Consider the following 23,702-nt stretch of genomic DNA (forward strand, 5'->3'; position numbering starts at 1 on the left):
GGACGCCCCCGCCCCCAACCCTCCAGCTCTCGTCCCGCCGCCCTGCAGCGCCCCCTCCCGACCGAGCGCCTGTTGGTGCCACTCAGTTTCCATCTATACCCAGGATGTTCCCTGATCGTGACATCCCACCTAGTCCTGAAAGGGCTTGAGCAAATCATTCATTCATCATTCATCACTCAACATTTATTCATTCAGATGGTCCACAGCGTGTCAGGTTGACGTTGTGCTAGGCGTGGGACACAGCTGAACAGGTCCTATACTAAAATCTGACTCAGTGTATTTTATTCATGGGTACTATCTTAAATTTTTTTTTAATGTTTCTTTTTGAGACAGGGCGAGAGACAGACTGCGAGTGGCAGAGGGGCACAGAGAGAGAAAGGGCGACACAGAATCCAACTCAGGCTCCAGGCGGGGAACGGTCAGCACAGAGCCCGACCAGGGCTGGAACTCATGCACTGCAAGATCATGACCTGAGCTGAAGTCGGACACTTAAGGACTGAGCCATCCAGGCACCCCAGGGGTACTATTGTAAATATGGAAAGGGATGAAACAAGACTGGCTATGCAATAACTACTGTCATAGAGAATCTAGTCTCTTACAGTGTCCAGGAAAGAACCGTTACAGTTTAGTGGGGCGGATGCACAGGGTCTTGGAAGAAGCCCAGAGGGAGGGCACCTCAGCAGGACAAGGAGTGTGAGGAGGGAGCAAAGGTTCCCAGATCAGGGGCCTCCAACATGCTCCTAGAGACATTAGACTGTTCCCAGTGGAAGGGGATGCAGGTTCTATGTAGGGGGAACAGTGATCAGAAGCACAGTCAGGGAGGGTACAGAGATGGAGATCTGGGGATCCTGCTGTCAGAGTGTGAGGTTGGAGAGGGCAAAGAGCCTGTGCTATGAGGGTAGTAGATGCCATGCTAAGGAGCATCTGCTCCGAGAGTGGTGGGGAGCCTTGAAAGCCTTTAGGCAGGAGACATGGTTACATGTGAAGGCATGATTTGAAGATTCCCTCCGGCAGTAGTATGAAGGGTGGATCCCAGGAGTCAGGGGTAATCTCCTAGAGTAGCTGGGAGGGTGTGGCCAAGTCCTCAATCATAATGGGAAGGAGAGGGTGGTCAGGAGATATTCTCAGGGTGCTGAGTGACTCCTCAGGTGTGATGGACAGGAAGGTGCTGAGGATGGTGGAATGGAGGTTGTTCTAGGTCCTGGGCAGGGGTTACGGTGAGAAGGGAGTGCGTTTGGAGGAGACAGTGAGAAGTTCCATTTTGGATGTACTGGGTTTGAGGTTCCTGTGGGGCTTTTCAGTTCACTCATTTCTACCACAAGTATTAGTCACCCTGGGTATGTATAAAAGGGAGGGGTTGTGTTTGGTTACCTACTCAGAGCTTCTGATGTGTCTGACTGTACTCAAGCCCCAGGACTACATAACAGAGCTACCAGTGGCCACTTTTGTGCAGATGCACCAATCTTGCATAGGGAAAAGCCTTTGGGGATACAAGAAAGAAGAGTAGGTGCTTCCTCTTTCTCTCCTCCGGATCCCCATTGAAGTCAGGATGGATGAGGTCACTGCAAGTCTTGAGATGTTGCCGTAAACATCTGACAACCTCTACTGAAGATGGAGTGTTGAAGCCAATTAGGAGAAAGCTGTGTTAGCCCCTGGTCTGATTCAAACTCTCTCAGTTGTTAGCATCAGTCCCCCCAAAGTGGATCATCTATCTGCTCAAAGGTGATGAGGCACCCACTATAGGGACTTTTAGATGTGTGTAAAATGAGAGCAATAGTTGATCTCTAAGACTCCTTCCAATGTTGCTGTCTGTGAAATCCCCCATGGGGATGGAGACCAATGTGTTGTCAAAAACAATTGCATCTAGCAGATTGTATGAAGCAAGTGACAGGTGCAGAGCTGTGTTGTTGCTATAGGGCTTTAGGATGGAATTAAATTCACTTAGAGTCAGCATGAAGTCAAGTTTGTTACAACTGAGCTATGTCTCCCCTGGAAGGGCTGTCTCCTATGGAAAAGTGATTTCTGTGGCACAGATAAGCACAGGGCCTGTCTGCTTAGAATAGGTTCTTGACCTATTCTAGGCACAATTTCTAACCTATACTTTTGTGAAACAGTTCTCTGATGTGCTGCATATACTATCGCCAAGATAAAATGAAAACTTTCTTCTGGATAACATTGCTTTTTTTTTAAGACACTGTCTTTGCCCATGATCATTACTACAGAAAGTCTACCATTTACTGGAAGTCTTTGGCCAATGTTATAAGGCAAGAAAAAGAAATGAGGGACTTGAAAATTGGAAAGGAAAAGACAAAATTGTCATTATTGACAGTTGATATTTTAAAAAAGCAACAGAAACAATATACCATTATAACTAATTAGAGAAGTCAGCAACTTCACTGGATGCAAATATAAACTTTTAAAAATCAACTACATTTCTGGAATTAAAATTAAAAACAAAAGAGCACTGGGTGATGTATGGAATTGTTGAATCCCTATATTGTACACCTGAAATGAATATAACACTGTATGTTAACTATACTGGGATTAAAATTTTAAAAAACCAACTACATTTCTCTACATCTGCAACAATAAATTAGAACATATAATAAAAACAATATACCAGATAATAAATAAATAATAATACAAAGAAGTTATCTTTCACAGTAGCAGCCAAACTAAAGTAACTGCCTGTAAACTGAGAGGCAGTACAGTGGTTAAGAGTATGAACTATAAACTCTTTGAATGTAGACTCTGTTACTTACTTGCTGTGAGTTCTTGAGCAATCACTTATTTCTTTGGGCTCAGTTTCCTCATTTGGAAAATGATGATAATAAAAGATTACAGGGCTGTTTTGATTATTACATGAGTTAGTGTAAGTATAGAATAGTCTTTAGGAAAAAAATTAGAAGTCTAATCAAGAACATAGAGTTATTTAATTTAAATGGAAACACATTCCATACCCTTGGGTGGAAGATTGTAATATATGAAGAGTCTTGTCTAATTCACATATTCAATGCAATCCCAATGCAAATTACAAATAATTTTCTGATGAACTTAATAATAAGCCTATTCTAAAATGTATATATAAGAATAAAAACCCATGAAGCTTTTTACAAAGCTAAATTTTTAAAGGAGTAATAAAGAATGGGAGTAGCCCCAGATGTAAAGACATTGTCAAAACGTTAGTAATAAAATACGTGTTTGTCAAAAGAACAACCAAATAGACCATTGAAACAAAATAGATAAATTAGAGACACAAATATTTGTATGTATTAGTATTTAGGGTAAGATTTAGATGGCACCCAGGTCAGTGAGTAAAGCATACATTGTTTAGTAGAAAATGTTCACTATATGGTAAATATAAAACTGCACTCCAACCTAAAACAGCATACACAGGTAAATCCACGTAAAGGGGATTAAAGACTAAACATGAAAAATAAAATTATTATAGTACTAGATGAAAACGTAAGAGGTTATCGTTGTCGCTCAAGAACGGCAAGGCCTTCTTAAAAACATCAAAGCCCCAAGCCATAAGGCAAAATACTGATGAATTTGATTACATAAAAATTAAGAATTTCTGTAGTATGAATTCCTGTTAACCATGGATGGTTAACAGTTGACTTATTGGGAGAAGATATTTTGCAATGTCCAATAAGAGAGTATATCAGGAATTCCTTCAAGTTAACAAGAAAAAGACAGCAAACCCAGTGGAAATTGGCAAAGCTTATGAACAGATGATTTACAGAGAAGAAACTCCTAAGGCTAACCAGCATAATGAGATACTCAGATATATTATGATCAGAAAAATACAAATTAAAAAAAGAATGAGATATCACTTCGTACCTATTAGATTGGTAAAAATTAGAACATTGGATACTGACAAACGGTAGGGGGAAATGTAGGATTCCAGAATATGTTATGTAATACAAGAATACTTCATTACAGTACATAGCTATATGTGTCATCTGGCTTGGTCAGATTAAATCTATGCACACCTGATGGCTCAGTGTTCTACCTTGGGTGTATATCCCAAAAAGATTTTTATGCAGGTCCATAAAGGAACATGTATGAGGATGTTCGGCAAGTCATTCTTTGTAGTGGTGGAGAGCTGGAAGTAATCTGGGTGGGATCAGGTTCTGGATAACTCTAAATTAGAATTTTTCCCTAATACATCTCACAGGAGAAATTACCCATCTTTTCTGGCCAAAACAGTTAGACAGGAAGACATCTAAGCCCAACTGTTTGTTACCATACACCTCTGTTTATTTGGTGACCTACCACATAAGAAATTAATAGGGTCTGATAACACTGATCTCAGAGTAAGGAGAAGGAAACTGGGACAGGAAAACACTGGGCATATTTGTACTTCGGAAAGGGAAGGATTGAATCAGTTTTCTGTTCCCAAATGCCACCTTTTGGCAGTAGACCAAAGTTTTTTATTTAGATTTCCAAAGAAACCGCAGGTGAAAACAGTAGCCCAGACCATTTCTGATATCCTACAATTTCATTTCCTCTGTTGTTTTTACAGCATGAAATGTCCCAGTGTTTCTCTCCTAAATAATGACACAAAGTTACCCAATGTCAAGGAACTGCAAAGAATCTAGAACACATTCTGTGTATTTATCTCACCGGTAGTGATAAATACCCTCTTAAACAACGAATACAGTACAGTTTTGAGTTGTTTCTCTCTAGAGCTGAATACTAATGTTCTCACATCCAATAAATATCTATATAAAAAATTAAGCAAGGGCGCGCCTGCGTGGCTCAGTTGCTTAAGCATCCAGCTCTTGACTTTGGCTCAGGTTATCACCTCACGGTTTGTGGCTTCAAGCCCCGCATCTGGCTCTGTGCTGACAGCGTGGAGCCTGCTTGGGATTCAGTCTCCCTCTCTCTCTGCCCCTCCCTGCTTGCTCTCTACCTCTCTCAAAAGAAATAAAAATAAACTTAAAAAAAAAATAAGCGAATGTATTCTCATAAAACAATTGAAAATGATCTATTTTGTATTTAAAGTTGAACCTATTTCATGCAACGTATTAGGGCCTCCATCTGATAAACAGCTTTCCACAAGTGATTTCATTTTTCTTGGGATCATCTCAACCAAAAGTTCAGGGGACCGCCAAACAACAAACTCACTGAATTCTACACAAAGTTCCAGCAGACTCTTCAGATTAATTGGAATTCAAATCTTAGTTAAGTTGCTCAGGGACATTTTTTTTAAAAACATTGATTTCTTTTTGAAAGGCCATGCCCAAAATGTAGTAGATTGATATTTGTGAGCCCTGTATATGAATTATGCAGCTATTCATGTTGGTCTTCTCTTTTTCTGGAAAAAAAAATATTTTTCAAATTGAAGCCATTGCCCTTTACATAAATATGTTTCCCTTGAAATAATAAGAAAAAAAACACCATTGTGAAAATAATGCATAAGGGGCAGAAAACACCTTTCGGAAATATCCTCTTTGCTCCCAGGTGGCAACTAAGTAGGCACTGCTGTTTTCAGAATATTGAGGCTTTGGTGTGGATGCAATAATCGTGTGGCTCCAGCTATTAAAACAGTTTTATTAAACAGGGAAGCTTGGTACTTTTTCCAACTGTGTTAGGGGATTTTGTACTCAAATATTACTCTGGCTATAGGAGTGATTTGGGAAGGGTGAGTTTACTGGTTCCTGGTTACTGGTAGGCAATTTTATGTTATCATTTCATTTAATCTTTATTTATTTATTTTTAAATTTTATTTTTTAATGTTTATTTATTTTTGAGAGGGGGGAGGGGCGCAGAGAGAAGGGGACAGAGGATCTGAAGCAGGCTCCATGCTGACAGCAGAGAGCCCGATGCAGGGCTTGAACTCGTGAACTGTGAGATCATGACCTGATCCAAATTCAGATGCTTGACTGACTGAGCCAACCAGGTGGCCCTCATTTCATTTAATTTTTATAACTATCCTATGAGCTTGATACCATTACTATCACCCCTGTACAGACGAGGAAAGTGGGCTTTTGTGAAGTTAAATAACTTTCCTAACATAGTGGGGCTGGGGTTTGAACCCAGGATATATTTGCTAGTCTTTTAGAATATAATGGGGTGATAGGGATGGCTGAGGGTAGTAGGAAGGGAGTGTCAATTAATACGACCTTTTTGGAAAGTACTTTTGGAGTACTTAACAAAAGACTTTATAAATATCATATATTTTGACCAAACAGTTACATTTCTGAGGCTGTAGTTCAGGACATTGATAAGAGATTTGGACAACGATCATGTATGAGAGTGTTCACTGCAACAGTACTTATAGGAGTTGACAATATAGGTTGAAAACAGTTGTCCATAATAGGCACATAATATAAATTATGACAAAGACATAGTTGGAACATTATGTATCTGTTACTAATAATATTAAAAACATGCTGGGAAAAGATTCAGAATTTGTTGTCAGGTGAAAAAGATATAAGACTATGCATGTATAATATCATAATTATGTTTAAAATGGAAGGAAACCCAACAAAATTTCAACAGTGACTATCACTGGAGAATGGCTTATTGAGTAATTTTTATTTTCTACCTTATTGCTTTTCAATATTGAAACATTTTTCTGCAATGAGTACGAATTTCTTTTATAACCAGAAGAAAATGTTACTATTAACTTCGTTTAAACTAAAGTAAATTAATTAACATCGCAATTTCCATTGTCAGCAAATCACCTTTCCTCCTGAAGTTAATTTTCTAATGTTTATTTATTTACTTTGAGAGAGAGAGCACTCACACAAGTGGAGGAGGGGCAGAGAGAGGGAGAGAGGGAATCCCAAGCAGCCTCCGTGCTGTCAGTGAAGAGCCCAATGTGGGGCTCGATCTCACAAACCGAGAGATCATGACCTGAGCCAAGATCAAGAGTCAGATACTTAACCGCCTGAGTCAACCAGCCACCCCTCCTGAAGTTAATGTTTTAAAAGATTTCTTTTGTTCTTACTTCGTCTTATTTGTTTTCTGTGTGATTTCTAAAATATCACTGTAGAAGAAATCATCATCTCAGGCAGACATCTTAGGGCAGAGTAAAGCCCTGGGTTTACTCAAACCTGTATCCTAAATACTGTCTGTCAGTGCTCTCCTTTGTTAAATTCCCTGGGCATCCCCAGTAGATGAGAAGACACCCAAAGGCAAGACTCAGGGAACTGTCGTCAAAGAGCTTCAGAATTAGAGATCAGGGCAGAATGTATCCCCCGAAACTGTTGCTAATCAAAATAATAGAACAACCTACAAAGCAAAGGTACTTTTAGAGAAAATTTGTCTTTTGTTTACCCAGCAAATATTTGTAGACCACCTTCCATGTTAAAGATTCTGTGTTAGATGGCTTGGGGAAAATTAGTATAAATCAGCTGTAATGAGCCCATGTTGCTGCCTGAGTTTTTATTAAGATGACAGAGGGAACAGAATTTCTCAGTTTAGTTAGGAAGCTGACAAAAGGAGTTTTCACATCTGTTTACAGTTAGGAGGTATAGTAAGACTTCTAAAATGAACCTAAGGGAAGTTTAAGTATCTCCCAGGTAGTATTACCTGTGATCCATCCCTTGCCAGACCCCAGGTGTAAGGGGAAAGGGTGGAGAGAAATATAGACATCCATTAAACCGTGTCTAATGAATAGAAGACCGAGAAGGGGTAAAACACAAAAGTAGATTGGTTCTATCTTTCTCCTTTCTCTTTTAATATTCTCACACTAGAATATCAGATCCCCTTGGCCAATATCCCAATGAATCCAAACACCTCTAGGAATGGCTGTGAAGCCCCTCCTGGACACACTTGCTCCCAGTGCTCTCTGGTCTGATCTGGCTATCTATCCACATGCATTTCTCACAACTCTCCAGAGACACTGCCTTTCTGGCCTTGAAACATGCCGGGCATGTTTCCACATCAGATTTTTTGCACTTCCTGTTCCTTCTTTCTGTGCCACTGTTAATGCTTGGTTGGTAGGTCCCATCGCATGCCTCGTCCTCACAGTTGCTTCCTCACCACTTTGTGTCAAATGCGTTATTCCCTCCACCGACTCTGTGACTCTCCAGCCCTCTGCTTTTTATTTTGCTTTCCTAGTAGCTACCACTCCTTGACAATGTATGATATGTTTAGTTGTTTGTTTATTGTTTGTTGTTCTGAATTAGGATGTACGGTCCATGATGGCAGGGACATTGTCCATTTTTTTCACTGTTGTATTCTCAGCACATAGAATAGTGCTTCGTACATAGTAGGTGCTCAAGAAATATTATTGAGTAAATAAATGAATGGATGTACTTTTCTGAAGGGCAGTTTGGAAATATGTATCAAAACACAAAATAATACATATTTTTGACCTAGCCAATTCAACTTCTTAGATTTTTATTAAAGAGATAATTATACAGATGGTAAATCATGTGCATAATAAGGTTAATCACAGGGTTGTTTATGGTAACACAGGGAGAGGGAGAGAGAGAGAGAGAGAGAGGGAATCTTAGTATCCATTAATAGAACATTATGATATAGGCAAATTAATTTACATTATGATATGTAGGTCAATATTTATTAACATGGAAAAATGTTTACAACATATTAGGAAATGAGAAAAATTGATTCTGGAACAGCACATATGGAACAATTGTGTTTTAATAAAATTCTATCATACTTTGTACATATCTGTGCATACAAGAATGTGTGGAATGGTATCCACCAAAATAATAACAGTAATCTTGGTGAATGGGAGTAGGATTTGGGGTAATTTTTACTTGTTTCTGAAAACTCTTGTGTATTTTTAAAAAGAAATGAACTTGAACATTTCTGAAAGAGATTTTAGGCAAAGCTAATAGAACTGTATAGAAAAAAGTGTTTTCCACCTTAGAATTTACTCTAGTGCACCTTATGTCAGAGCAGCTCACAATTAACTGACTTGATTCCTGTGATTCCAGCAAAAAGTGTTGCAGGTTTATCTCACAGATCCCACAACGGTGGTTCACCGTGCTTCCTGATGCAATTCCTTTCTGCATCACCTCTGCCACTGCCCTAATTTAGACTCTTATCTGGACATGCGGACATGAGAGCAGTTGCCTCCCAACTGGTCTTCCTGCCCTCTCCTGGCTCTCTCCTCCACTGGAGCAAACCACAATGGCCTCTGTGACCCAAAGGAAAATCAGAGCTCCCAGCTGGCTGGCTCAGGTCTTCCACACAAAGCCCCTGCTTCTTTTTCTCACCTCATCCTCAACCACAATCGTGCTCTGCCATAATATCTGCCCACTGTGTTCGGCTCTACCTTACGTAGTAATGCCTATCTTTCTCTTTGGAATTCCTTCCTCTTTTCTTCCCCTTCTCTTAAGGCTCATCTCACCTTCGACTTTTTTGTCTAAGCCTTAGAGAACTAAATTCCAGAAAAGCTACAGTACTTACAATCAGTACTAATCCTTTGCTTCTTAGAAAATTGGGTTCTTTTTACTTATGTATTGTACGTGTATGACTGGTAAACTCACTAAGGGCAGGAAATGTTTCTTATGCTTCCTTGAATTGTCCATAGAATCTATTTATTTATTTATTTATTCATTGAACAAATATTTGTTGAGCACCTCCGGTGTACCTGACCCTGTGCTAGGTTTGAATAGAGCAATGAATACACTTTCTAATCCAGGAAGCCATTGTAAAGGGCCTCACTCATTTGAGATCTCATGATTGATAGTCTTTCTTCCAAACTGCATATCTACTAGCAATATTTTGTCTGTTCCTTTAGCAAGAGAATTATTTGTAAAGAAAAGAGATCAGTAACTAAAAGTTGCTTCTTTCTATTATTAAGGACTAACAAAAAGGTTTTGAAAGGAAGTGATCTCTTCTCTTGGTCTTTCAGGCACTGTAAACTCTAGTATCTACAGAAGGAAGCCCCTCCCTCAAACCCCCCACCCCCACCCCGACCTAGATTTCTGATGAGCAAGGTCTGTTGAACCAGGCAAGCTTCCTGCTGAAGAGAGAGGATAGTCATAAATCTGAATGTGAGACCCTGACATTCCCAGACCATTGTGAACCTGTCGAATGGATCATTCTAGGATATGGTTTCCTCTATGAAATGTAGCAAAGTGTAAGATCGTGTCATACTGTACACATTCCAAGTTTTTTTGTGGATAGAAACCATGAGGTTAAATCTAAGAATGCTGAGTCTACTGTTTCTTTTACATAAAAAATATGAAGTTATCACTAATAAGTTTGAAAAGTTGCATAAATATAAGTAAGCAATCAAAGTTCTCAGCAACTAAATTAATGAAATGCATACTGTCTCAGTACTCACCCTAAGTGTTTTAGGGGGATTCCTAGCCAATAATTTCCCTTGCTTTGCTAGGCCAAAAATTAAGTATTTAGTTCTTTTTGTGTTGAGGGAAGTAAATGAAAGATTCAGAACCCTGAGAGACAAACATAATTCAAAAGACTTTTTCAATAGTACCCTTTTTGCTATCCACTCAAGGTAACTAAGTAGTAACCAGTAATGTTATGGCTGGATTTTTTTCTTTGGCCCCGAAAATCCAAGGGGACAGACTCCTAACTCTTTACTTATAACCAAAATGATTCTCAGTAGATATTCAATTACAACTTTTCCTTTCTTATTTAGATACTGAAAGGTCAACTTTATTTTTTAATAGAAATATCACAAGGTAGCAAGCATCCGTAAGTTTTCAAGACATAGAACAAGTTATAAAAATTTTGCAAAATGTCTTTTCTTAAAGCTATCAACATTTTAATTTATGTTTTTACTGAAGTATAGTTGATACACAATGTTACATTAGTTTCATGTGTATAATACAGTGATTCAACAAGTCTCTACATTATGCTATGCTCACCACAAGTGTAGCTACTGTCTATCACTGTACAACTCTATTTCAGTACCACTGACTATATTCCCTATGCTGCACCTTTCATTTCTGTGACTTATTCATTCCATAACTGCAAGCCTGTACTCTCCACTCCCCTTTATCCATTTTGCCTATCCCCCAACCCTCCTCCCCTCTGGCAACCATCAGTTCATTCTCTGTATTTATGCGTCTGTTTCTGCTTTTTGTTTGTTTGTTTGTTCCTCTTGCTTTTTAGATTCCACATACAAGCGAAATCATGTGGTATTTGTCTTTGTCTGACTTATTTCACTTAGCATAATACCCTCTGGGTCCATCCATGTTGTCACAAGTGGCAAGGTATCATTCTTTTTTTATGGTTGAATAATCCATTGTGTGTGTGCATGTGTGTGTGTGTGTGTGTGTGTGTGTGTGTTTAGCACCAGACCTTTATCCATTCATCTACTGATGGACATGTTGCTTCCTGCAAGGTGTCTTATGCTTGCATTAATTCCCTGTGGTAATATACATTTCTTTAAAGAATGAGATATCTTATATCTACAGCTTGTGCCATTCTCTTCCTGAGATAAGCTCCAGATGAAAGAAGTATTGTCACATGGTAAATAGCCAAGAATTTTGGTCTACGGGTGTAGGATTTTTCAAAAAAGTACCTTCATCCTTTTTTTTTTTTTTTATGTTGGGAAAAATGGCCATAAAAATGGCCATGCATTTTATTTTTTTTCTCATGGACTTTATTTTATTATTTTTTTTGTAATTTTTAAAAAAATTTAAATCCAAGTTAGTTAACATATAGTGTATTAATGATTTCAGGAATAGAATTTAATGATTCCTCACTTACATATAACACCCAGTGTTCACCCCAACAAGTGCCCTCTTTAATGCTCATCACCTGTTTAGCCCATCCTCCTACCCAACACCCCACCAGCAACCCTCAGTTTGTTCTCTGTATTTAAAGGTCTTTTATGGTTTGTCTCCTCTCTTATTTTTTCTTCCCTTCCCGTATGCTCATCTATTTTGTTTCTTAAATTCCTCATACAAGTGAAATCATATGATATTTGTGTCTCTTTGACTGACTTATTTTGTTTAGCATAATACACTCTAGTTCCATCTGCATTGTTGCAAATGACAAGATTATATTCTTTTTGATCACCGAGTAATATTCCATTGTATATATACACCACATCTTCTTTATCCATTCATCAGTCGATGGACATTTGGGCTCTTTACATACATTGGCTATTGTCAGTAGTGCTGCTATAACATTGGAGTGCATGTGCCTGCCCCTTCAAATCAGCATTTTTGTATCCTTTGGATAAATACCTAGTGGTGCAATTGCTGATTATAGGGTAGTTCTATTTTTAATTTTTTGAGGAACCTCCATACTGTTTTCCAGAGTGGCTGCACCCGTCCATGCATTGTAGTATTAAAGATGTAAATATTGATGTCATTTGAGAGACAAAGGTAGCAACAGCTTAAATAAAATAGGCATTTCTCTAGCTCACTTTCTTAACAATGTGGGTGGAAATAGCCAAAGTGGGTTTGGTGGTTACATGGGATTAGGGATCCAGGCTACTTTCATCTTCTTGTTCTACCCTAACATGCAGCTGAGGGCAAGGAGACTAAAGAGGCTTTAAAATTGGCTAGACAGAGAATATCAAAGAGAAGAAGCATTGGTGAAGCTTTGGTGAAGAAGCATCTTTAGGCTGAGCACCTGACTGGATGTTCACAGGGGTGTGGGTGGGGAGGAGAGGCACAGGAGTGAAAAAAACACGAAAGCTTTAAAAGCCTGAGTGATTAGGAGGGTGTTGGTGACATTTAGTGGTTTAAGGTTTAAGGAAGAAAAGGAGGAAAGAAGCAGTGTATGGACACCACTCATTGTCTACTCAACAGCCATTTCCCTGTTCTTCATAGCACTTTGATTTTGTCAGATATCCAGCCCATCCTCAGCCCCTGAGGAGCGGCCTAACTGGTGCAAGCTCATCAGCTCTAGGCATCTCCCTGCTGACTGTTACTGGTCTGGGGGTAGGGAGGAGACATGGCATGAAAATTGGCCTTATCATATTGAGTGCACGTTTCATGTTTGGGAACGCATGCACTGTGTTGTGGGAAGTACACAGTGGAGCGGGAACTAAACACCCAGACTGAAAAGGGAAGCTTACGGGAATTAAAAAGTATCAAGAAGATCATCAAGACAGAAAAGCTCAGGAAATCCACCCTATCAAGTTGTTTATGAACCCCTGGGCTGACCTTTGACCTGCATATGTGTGATCCTAAACAGATTATCGGACTATGAGAACTGATCTGTGGACTGACACCATGCTGGTCCCTCACTGGTCACTGGACAGCACTCACAGGGCACAGATCTGAGTAGCCCTGCAAAGACACTGGCAACTGAACTCTTGTTAGAACTATGACCCACAGAAACTGGTTGGAACTTGTGGCCTGAACCCAACCAGGTTAATTGCCTGCTAAAACTAAAATATCAAAATTTCCCTTAGGATGTAAGCATGACCCCCAAGTCTCATTGCATGCATGTAGAATGTCAAAAGTACAGTCTAAAATTGTTAATCATACAAAGAACCAAGAAAATGTCAACTCACAGAAGAAAAGATAAGTAACAGATAATACTGCTGAGATGACATAGATTTTGGAATTATAACTTTAAAATAGGGAGTATAGAGATGCTCCAAGAAGTAAAGGCAAGCAGTCTGAAATGAATGGAAAGATAGAAAGACTCAGCAAAGAAATAGAAGATATAAAAAGAACCAATGGAAATTTTAGAACTGAAAAAGACAATAACCAAAATAGAAAGCTCTCCAGATGGACTGAATAGCAGGCCTCAGATAACAGAAGAAAGAGTCAGTACATTTGAAGGCAAATCAGTAGAAATTATCCAATCTGAACAACAGAGAAAAAACATTTGGAGGGGGGTAGAAAGAGCAGAGTCCTTTTCTTCCGTGGGAGAATACTGAAAGGTCTAACGTTTTTGTCATCAGAGTCCTAGAAAGAGGATGGAAAGAGGAAACTTCAGAAAAAATATTTGAAAGAATCATGACTGAAAATTTCCCCAATTTTAAAAACAAACAACAGAGATACAGGATGAGAAGAAAGAACAAGGGTAACAAAATGTCATAAAGGACAACCGAGGATTGAAAAGGTTTTGAACATGTGAATGCCCAATACTGCCCCTTACTTACCTTGTGTGGGGAATTTTGCTAATCTTTCTAAGTCTCAGTTTCCCCATCTGTAAGATGAGTAGAAAAAGACCTACCTAAAATAAGGCTATCATGAGGACTGAACACAATAATCTAAATAAAACACTTAGCACAATTCCTGACTCACAAGAGGCACTTAATAAATAATAGCTTTTTATTTTTTGTTTTATTAAAAAACTATTTAGAGAGAGAGCAAAAGAATGCAAGCCCACAGGTGCAGTGGGGGAGGGGCAGAGAGAGAGAGAGAGAGAGAGAATCCCAAACAAGATCCATGCTGTCAGCACAGAGCCTGACTCAGGGCTCAATTCCACAAACTGTGAGATCATGACCTGAGCTGACATCAAGAGTCGGACGCTTAACCGACAGAGCCACCCAGAAGCCCCAATAATAACTTTTTATTTTTATTTAAAAAATGCTTTTTATTTACTTATTTTTGAGAGAGAAAGATGGGGGGGGGGAGGGGAGGGGAGGGGCAGAGATAGAGAATCTCAAACAGGCTCCATGCTGCCAGCACAGAGCCTGATGCAGGGCTCGAACCCACCAGCCATGAGATCGTGACCTGAGATGATGACCTGAACTGCAGCAAAGAACCAGGTGTTCAACCAACTGAGCCACCCAGGCCCCCCACCTCCACCCCCACCACCAATAATAGCTTTTTAGATAGGAAGAGAGTGGTCAGCAAAGATGTCAACGATGGTGAGGACTGAAGAGAGAACAAGGAGAGATCTCCTTGCAAGAAGGAGATCTGAGAGGATTTGGGGAGTAAGGTCCAGGGGAATATTGACATTATTAATAAAAGAGTGAAAAGAATGACTTGATATATGAAAGATATGCACACACATATAAAGATAAGTATCTGAAAATTACTAGATTTTCTATATACTAACCATAACCAGTGAGGGAACATGATGGGAAAAATATTGCATTCCCAATAGCAACAAAAGAGATGAAATATCCAGGAATAACTTAACAAGAAATATGAAAGATTTATATGAATAAATGACAAGATTTTACTACAAGATCTAAAAGAAGGCTTCAATAAATAGAACCATACCATGTGCTTGGATGGCAGGACTGAATAATATAAAGATGTCAGTTCCTACCAAATTAATTTTCTGGTTATAACTCCAATCAAAATCCCAATAGGGTTATTTCTGGAATATGACAAAATCATTCTAAAGTGCATCTAGAGGACAACAGACGCTATAACTAATACGTTTTGAGGAAAAAAATAAAAAGAAGAAGAGGGGTGGTGAGGAGGGGTCAGCTTTCCCAGAAAGTAAAAGACAACAGAAAAGAACAATAATATTATCAATTTGTTTCTACTGTTAGTTTAGTGAAACAGGACAGGCCGGAAGTAGCCCACAGACACACAGAATAATGATAAAGATAGCATCACAAAACAGGACGGCAGTGAAGGGTTCTCCAATGAGTGGTGCTAGATGTTGGTTGGGGGGTGGGAGGGGGGTTGGAGGAGGAAATAGAGAGAAGCTGTTTTCCTGAGTGTGTGTTTCTATGTACAGGGTCATCAATTAGAGTCACATTGCTTGCTCTCCTCCCAAGCCCTCACTTTCCCCTTTCTAGGGGAGGAGGAGGGAAATACCTGACTGATGAGTTTAGAACCAGAAACAAGAGCGCTTGCAGCTCAAGCCCCTCCTCCCTCATTTAGCTCAGCTGGCTGGCCCACAGAGAAGGATGCAGGTCTGCCCTCTGCTCTGGCATCTCTTAGTGAGGAAGTTCCTTCTCCGGCACTTCTGGCATTGGCTGGGGGTCTATCAGGACTTGGTCGGGAGGCAGCTTACTGAAGAGAGGAGGTGTATTAGCAGACTGGGTGTTTATCTAAAATTACGTGTTCTTATCAGCTTTAAAGAAATAAGAAGACAACATCTGCCCACATTGTATCTTCATCTCTCTCTTTTTTCTTTCTAGAATTCATTTTTTTAAATAATTTACATCCAAGTTAGTTAGCACGTGGTGCAACAATGATTTCAGGAGTAGATTCCTTTAGTCCTTTACCCATTTACCCCATCCCCCCCTCCCAAACCCCTCCAGCAACCCTCTGTTTGTTCTCCATATGTAAGAATTGTATCTTCATCTATTAAGTGGTTTGTAATTCACAAGGGGGAAATGGTGTTATTTGCCGGTCCAGCTCAGACTCCAAAACTGGAACATCAGTGGTTGGTTAGTTGGGGGAAACATGTATATGAGAACACGTGCCAATATATAAAGAATAACTTTTATTAAATCTTAAACTGTTAAAAACAAACACCAGAAGACAGTATCAAATTTCTGGATCAGAGAAAACTCTTTAAAGTTAAAAGCAAATGCAAAGATCCCAAAGGCAAAGATACATAGCTCTAACAAGATTTAAAAACAGCGTGTACATATGTAAAAGGCAAAAATGAATGAAAAGGCAATCATCAGACTGGAAAATTACTTCTGCTAGATGTTACACATAATTCCTACACTAAATTTATCAAGTGCACACACAAAATGATTAAGAACATGAATACCTCCAATAGATGAATGAGAAAAAAAAACATTCATAGGCAATTTGTAAAAAGTAAAGTACAGTTAACAAAGATGTGAAAAAATGTTAAATATGATATGAATGACCAAAGAGATAGTTAAAATAAAATACCATTTTTTTTTTTTTGTCTATCCAGTTGGGAAATAATGATAAAATGAGAACACCTATTATTGGCGAGAGTATACTGAAATAATCACTGTGCCTAGGAACATATATCAGTACAGCTTTTCTGAAAAGAAATTTGGCAAAATTTATCATACATCTCAAAATATTTATACAGTTTGACCCCAATAAATCTAGTTACCTACCATAAGGCATTTGAAGAAATGTAAAATAAAGATTTATGTCTCTAGGTTTTTATGATAACAAAATAAATGAAAAATACATCTATGTTGAACATACTGGTTCATAACATACTGGATACATACTGGATAGGTTAAGTACATTATCATATAATGGAATACAATGCAGCCATTAACATTCAGCTGCAGAGAGCTTTTAAAAATCACAGAGGAACATAAAAAAAAAAAAAAGCTTACAACCGTCTGTTAAAACAAAATGATTTAAAGCAGCTTGTGAGTGGATTGAAAATTCAGCAAGATTGCCTAAGTTAGAAGTAGGTGAGGGAATGAGGCCAACAAGAGTAGGTACAAAATAAGAGCTGGAAAAAAAAAAAAAAAAAACTATTGCAGAAATGGAAACAATTGCTCAAGTTTGAACATTGGCTACAGGTGGACCACAAATCTGGCTCTATACAAATTCAGAAGGAAAAGGTGCTCTGGAACATCACAGTGTGGAATTTGCTAGAGAGATAAACACAAAGATGGCTAGGTATGATTAAAGGCACATATGAGCTTCAGCAGTATGATTCTGTGGTGGATCCACTGGGCAGACTCTCAGCAGCCTGAAAATACCAGAAGCCACAGCATCAGAAGCTGAAAAAAATGAGTGTTGGCTAAATTCCAGTTTGGAAATTGACACAGTGAATGTGGGAGAAAGCCAGGATGGTAAAGGCAGGTGGAGTGCTTGTTTGAGCAATCATTTTTTCATCCAACAAAATTAATAAGTTATTGATTGATACATGCTGTGTGCCCGGCATTATTCTAGTCATTTTGGGGGTACATTAGTGAACATAACAAAGAACTCTAACTTCAGGAGTGGGGTGGATAGAGAATACAGAGTAAATAATAAAAACAGTAAGTTTGTGCGGTTAGGAACAAAAACTATGGAACAGAGTATAAGGAATTGGGAGTATGGCGTGAGGTGGGCGGGAGTGTGTGTGACCAGGCAGTGAAGGCTGGAAGGAGGTGCGGGAGTGAGTCGTGACAATCTCTGGGGCAATAAGGTCCAGGGGTGAGGCCACCCAGGCCACCAGGATCTAGAATGGGCAGTGAGGAAAGAAAGATGGCATGAGGACCTGAGTGCTTAGAAGGAGAGAATAGAGAGGGTCTAGGTACAGTTCTTGAGAGAAAGAGAGAAATCGGAAGGATCTGCCAAGAGTGGGGAATTCCTGAGCTTGGAATCTTAAGAGATTCACAATCCTTATCTTAAACTAACTCGCTTTCATCACAGAATTATTTTTTTAACGTTTTTATTTATTTTGAGAGAGGGAGCACGCATGAGCAGGGGAGGAACAGAGAGACAGAGGAAGAGAGAGAATCCCAAGCGGGCTCTGTATGTTTGCACAGAGCCCGACATGGGACTCAAACTCACAAACCAGAGATCATGATCTAAGCCAAAATCAAGAGTTGGATGCTCAACCAACTGAGCCACCCAGACCCTGTCACAGAACTATTTTTAAATTTTCCAATTACACATGTTTCCAGAGGTACAGCCCTTTCCCTGCTTTGATTTCAGAGCAAGTGGGCATAGTGAAAATTAGGATTTTATAGGAGAGAACTCTTTGATAAAAAGTTTAAAAAAAGAATTGAGTGACTCACACATTTCAAAGTGTCTTCTTTAGAGGTTTAAAAATAAAAGTAGGATTGTAGAGCACAGAATTGTACAAACAGAATGATCACAACATGGGGCACCTGGGTGGCTCAGATGGCTAAGCACCTGACTTCAGCCCTGGTCACAATCTCACAGTTCGGTTGGTGAATTCAAGCTCCGCATGGGGCTCTCTGCTGTCGGTGCAGAGCTCACTTCAGATCCTCTGTTCCTCTCTCTGTCTGCCCCTCCCTCACTGACATGTGAGCATGTGAGTGCTCTCTCAAATAAAATAAACATTAAAAAAAAGAAAAAAGAATGATCACAACTTTATCAGAAAACAACATCGTCCACAATCATATGCTTAGAACAAAAAGGAAAGGAAGATGGAAGAAAACACCAAATTATCTACTGTGGCTGGGCTATTTTTGGGTGGTGGGACCATACCAATTCTCTTTCTGTGTTTTTTCTTGTTCTTTATACTTTTATAATGGCTGAAGAACCATTTATCTATAAGTAGATAAAGTCCTGCTGGAAAGAAAGGGAGTGCAATAAACAAAGGGCACAAAAAGATAATTAACGTAGGAAATAAAAATAGTAGGCATAGTATGAAAATATACTCAACATCACTAGTAACCAAAGAAGTGAAAGTTGAACATTTAAAAATTTATCTTTTTTGCTCATTGCATTAGCAATTAAAAATAGTTTTATAATGTGGAACTGAAAAAAAAATCAACAAAGAAATGGTTCAACAAAATTTTCTAGAACTAAAGGAAAGAGAGCCCACCGAGTGGCTGTCAACATAGATGAAAACAGACTCACATCAAGGCATAGTCTCATTAAATTTCATAGCACAGGGGTCATGGATATGATCCTACAAGTTTCGAGAGAGAAAAGAAAACAGATTATGTAAAAAAGGATGATGAATCCGAACAGCTCTGGATTTTTCAACAGCGAAACTGGAAGCTAAAAGAAAGTGGAGAGATGTCCTCAAAATATCAGAAGCAAAATATTTTGCAATCAGTAATTTTATACCCACAGAGCTATCAATCAAATGAAGATAAGAAAAAGACATTTTCAGGATCTCATAAAATTACCTCTGATTCATTCCTTTTTTTTTTTTTAAGGGAGATTACCACAAAAACTAACTAGTACACCAAAAAAAGAGAATTGGAGAGACAAGAGACGGAAAAAGAACATCTTAGGATGATGTTAAACAAGGATCCCCAAATGGCAGCTAGCTCTGATTAGAACAGGTCAGAAGTCTCCAAGAGAAAATTCTTTAGGAATATGATTTGATGCATTTCTTATGTTTCTCAACATCTTGAGAGGAATTTAGATGATTAATGGAGACTTTTTGGTTGAATCAGTAGTTAAGTATGCTCAAAATAAGTAAACAGGGGCACCTGGGTGGCTCAGTCAGTTAAGCATCCGACTTCAGCTCAGGTCATGATCCTACGGTTCATGGGTTCGAGCCCTGTGTTGGGCTCTGTGCTGACAGCTCAGAGCCTGGAGCCTGCTTCTGATTCTGTGTCTCCCTCTCTCTCTGCCCCTCTCCTCACACTCTGTCTCTCTCTGTCTCTCAAAAATAAATAAATGTAAAAAAAACAAGTAAATAGAAGTAGGTAGTTGTTAACTCTAGGGAAGACACAAAGTTGTACAAGAAAGAAACTATAACTCATAAGATAACATCTGACTCAGTCTGAATAATGTGTAAATAGTCACGAGAATGTAAACACTGAATATATCTCTGACAAAATTGTGATGTAACTACTGGGAGAATGGAGGGCTAGGAAAGGGCATGTATATGGTGGGAAAAGAAAGCAACATCCTTTTCTTCCCATAGAGGGAAGTTAGAACATAATGAGTAAGCCAGACCTCTCTTCTTCCTTTGGGCACCCTTATGTCTGGATGGGAAGTTACCAGAAAGGCAAACAGCTTGAGGATAAATGTGACCCAGTGGAGATATATAGCAGAGTAGAAATATAGAATCTTGGTCCTTGGTGATCCAGCACTGAATTAACCAATCTTGGAATCTTCTGCAATCTACTTGGTGTACAGGGACCTCAGTGAGGACACTGTGAACGTCTGTGGCTTCCACATTCAAGCACTTTACACAACTATCCCCAAAAGTTGGCACATCTTCTATACAAGATTTTCTATAACACTCTAAAAACAAAGAAAGAGTCTATGTTAATGATTAGGATACATCATTATTAAGCACCAACAGCGTGCCATGTCCTTAGGGCTACCTGAAGATTGACAGCCCTTTTGGACCATGAATTTTACTGCCTTAGTTTTAAATCCTTACATACATAGAGTTATTGAAAGAAAAAAAAAGACATTTAAAATAGCCCCTAATAATTGTATAGGAGTTTATACTTTTAAAGAATAATTTCAACATGTGACAAATTATTGTTCTAAAGAAATACTATGTGCTATCTGCTTCAGAAATGCAGATCTAAAGAAAAGAATACGACCATTTAAATTCATTTAAATTTCTACAGGGGTTTTCAAATATATAAAATTACCAAAAAACATCGTCCTTTACATCACAGGACAAAAAGTAAGTAAGTAAAGATGAAGACAGGTGGAATTAAAAAAATCATAATCACAAGTATTGAAACTGATCTTATCAATATATTTGCTGATATTGGTAGAGATGTAAGGAAACTGACTCCATCTCTAACCACTGATCTCAAGTAACCAAAAAGGAACTCACCTATAACCAGTGACAATAGATTATCATGACTGAGTTCCCCGGATGTGGTAGATGCTATATTCAGTACTTTATGTACATCTTTTCATTAATTTTTTTTTTTTGCAATTATCTTAGGAAGGGGATCTTATTATTATTCCCATTTGGCTAGAGAAAAGTAGAGTTCATGAAAGCAAGAGTTGAACTCAGATATGCTTGATTACAGAACCTGAGTCCTTAATTACTGTGTTACATATTCTTTCATTAAATGTGAAGAAACTTGATATGAAATATGAGAATGCTGCTTCAACCATTTTGAATATAGTTCTATACTAAATATTCAGTGTGGGGGTATGTTGCTGTGGGTAACTGTTCTCTGATTGTGGGTACACACATCTGGTATTTCTCTCAGCTCCTGATCTCTTTTTATGCTCAGATGTACTTGACCCTAGACTGGATATACCATGTAAACACTGCTTCTACATTTGTTTGGGATTTTAGTATTCTGTTTGTAATCTTCCATTTACTCACCAAGTCGTGATGTCTGGTTTTGATCCTATCCTCCCATAGACCAAGGTGTGTGTCTGTCTCACCTGCTTGTGAGTTCCATCAGAGTCCTGAATTTTGCCAATCATTCATGTAATCTGCAAGTAAGAAAAATGAGTGAGCAGGAGGGCCTCAGTAAGGGGTGGGGTGATGATCAGACTTCACTCAGGCACAGCGCCTGGGAGCTGTCTGAACCAAGGGCTTAGGGGAGCATAGGCCCTTTGGACACCAAACACAGAACCACAGACTGAATTCTCCTGTTATGGCCACCGTTAGCTCGCTACCCTCCAAAGATTTTTCATTTGCTTGCCAAGGAATCAGTATAAAATGGTTTGTGAACAATGTCCCAGAATGCTCCTGACAGACCCCGAAATGGAACTGGAAAGCATTAAACAGGATTGTATTGTCAATAAATGATATGTAAGAACATCAACATAAAAAGCTTTTATGTCCGTCTCAATTATTTAATCTCTGCTGGTTCAGATGCACATCTTCCCTGCCCTGGTGTTAATAAACACTGACATCTGAAGTGAAGCGAGCTGTTTCCATATCCTTTGAAAATGGAAATGGAGGTGCCAAGGGAGTGCAGAAACTAGAAATGGGGAAATGTTGTTCATCAGAATAGCCGCTGATTAAAAATGCACGGTAATACCGCCAGGGCCATGGATTTGTACAGCGGGTCTTCTGGATGATAACAGTTTGTCAGGTTGGGCCTTTTGCTCTAATGGTACATACGTTCAGCCCAGCTGTGGAGGCTGACGCTGTAGATGCTTTCTGAGGTTGGATGTCCCCTCAAGTTTCACTTTTAGGGAAGTCTTAGGAAAATGGAGACCTTGGAAAGCATCAAGTTCAAAGCTCTTGTTCTACAGAAAAGGGACTATAACCCAGAGAGAGGAGCAGCTTGCTAAGGTCAAAGTGATGGCTTACATGTGTCCAGAACAGAACTCCGTTAACTGTTGACAGTCAACTAACTGACAAGAGACATTCCCACACAATGCAGACAAGCACATGGTTTAGTTGAGAGGACAGACCCATACTGTGAGAGACAGGTCGCCTTTCTCTTAGGCACCCAAACACCTAGCGGCAGACATGCACAGCCGTGCTCTGTTATTTCTGGAGGGTGGGATCATGAGTGATTTTAATTTCCTTTTTGTCTCTTTCTTTAAAAAAAAAGTTAAGAGCATTTACATTGCTTATTTTATAGTGAGTTTGTATTGCTTTTATGCTTTAAAAATAAGATAAAATATTTAAAAAAGCATTTCCAGGTCCAGGATATGACCATGGGATGGGGTTGTTAAGATCAGAGCAATGAGGGGCGCCTGGGTGGCTCAGTCGGCTAAGCGTCCAACTTCAGCTCAGGTCACGATCTCACAGTTCGTGGGTTCGAGCCCCGCGTCGGGCTCTGTGCTGACAGCTCAGAGCCTGGAGCCTGTTTCAGATTCTGTGTCTCCCTCTCTTTCTGACCCTCCCCCATTCATGCTCTATCTCTCTCTGTCTCAAAAATAAATAAACGTTAAAAAAAATTAAAAAAAAAAAAAAGATCAGAGCAATGAGTGTTACAAGTGGGGATGGGGGTGGCATCCACAATTGAAGGGCATGTTGTGAGCTGAATTGGCTATGTAGATGTTGAAGTCACTCATGACGGCAGTGTGAGAAGGTCAGTGGGAAAGCTGGGAGTCAAGGCCAATTTCTTCAATTATTGCACCAAGGTGGGGATGTGTGTGTGCAGAAATCAAGAAGGATAGTGGGTGGCTGATCTACATGGCACGGATTTTAGTGAAAAATAATAGAGTTATGCTCTGGAAACAGCAACAAAGGCTCTAACAGGGGAGGAGAGATGTGGATGAGAGGGCCAGATTTCCACCAAGACAAGGAAATGGGGTGACTATTTTGTGAAGAGGTGGAAAGTATGGGAGAGTTTCTTTCTTTTCCTTATGAAACATAACACA

General features: G+C 39.2%; 1 long non-coding RNA gene across 1 annotated transcript in view; it reads left to right on the forward strand.

Moving 5' to 3' along the window:
- The window catches only part of LOC128777293 (uncharacterized), a 30,367-nt gene that overhangs the window by 1,034 nt on the left and 5,631 nt on the right, over nt 1-23,702 (forward strand). The gene's annotated exons all lie outside the window — the stretch shown is intronic.

This window comes from Panthera pardus, unplaced genomic scaffold, assembly GCF_024362965.1.
Source record: "Panthera pardus isolate Hobbes unplaced genomic scaffold, ASM2436296v1 HiC_scaffold_16, whole genome shotgun sequence".
Lineage (NCBI taxonomy): Eukaryota > Metazoa > Chordata > Mammalia > Carnivora > Felidae > Panthera > Panthera pardus.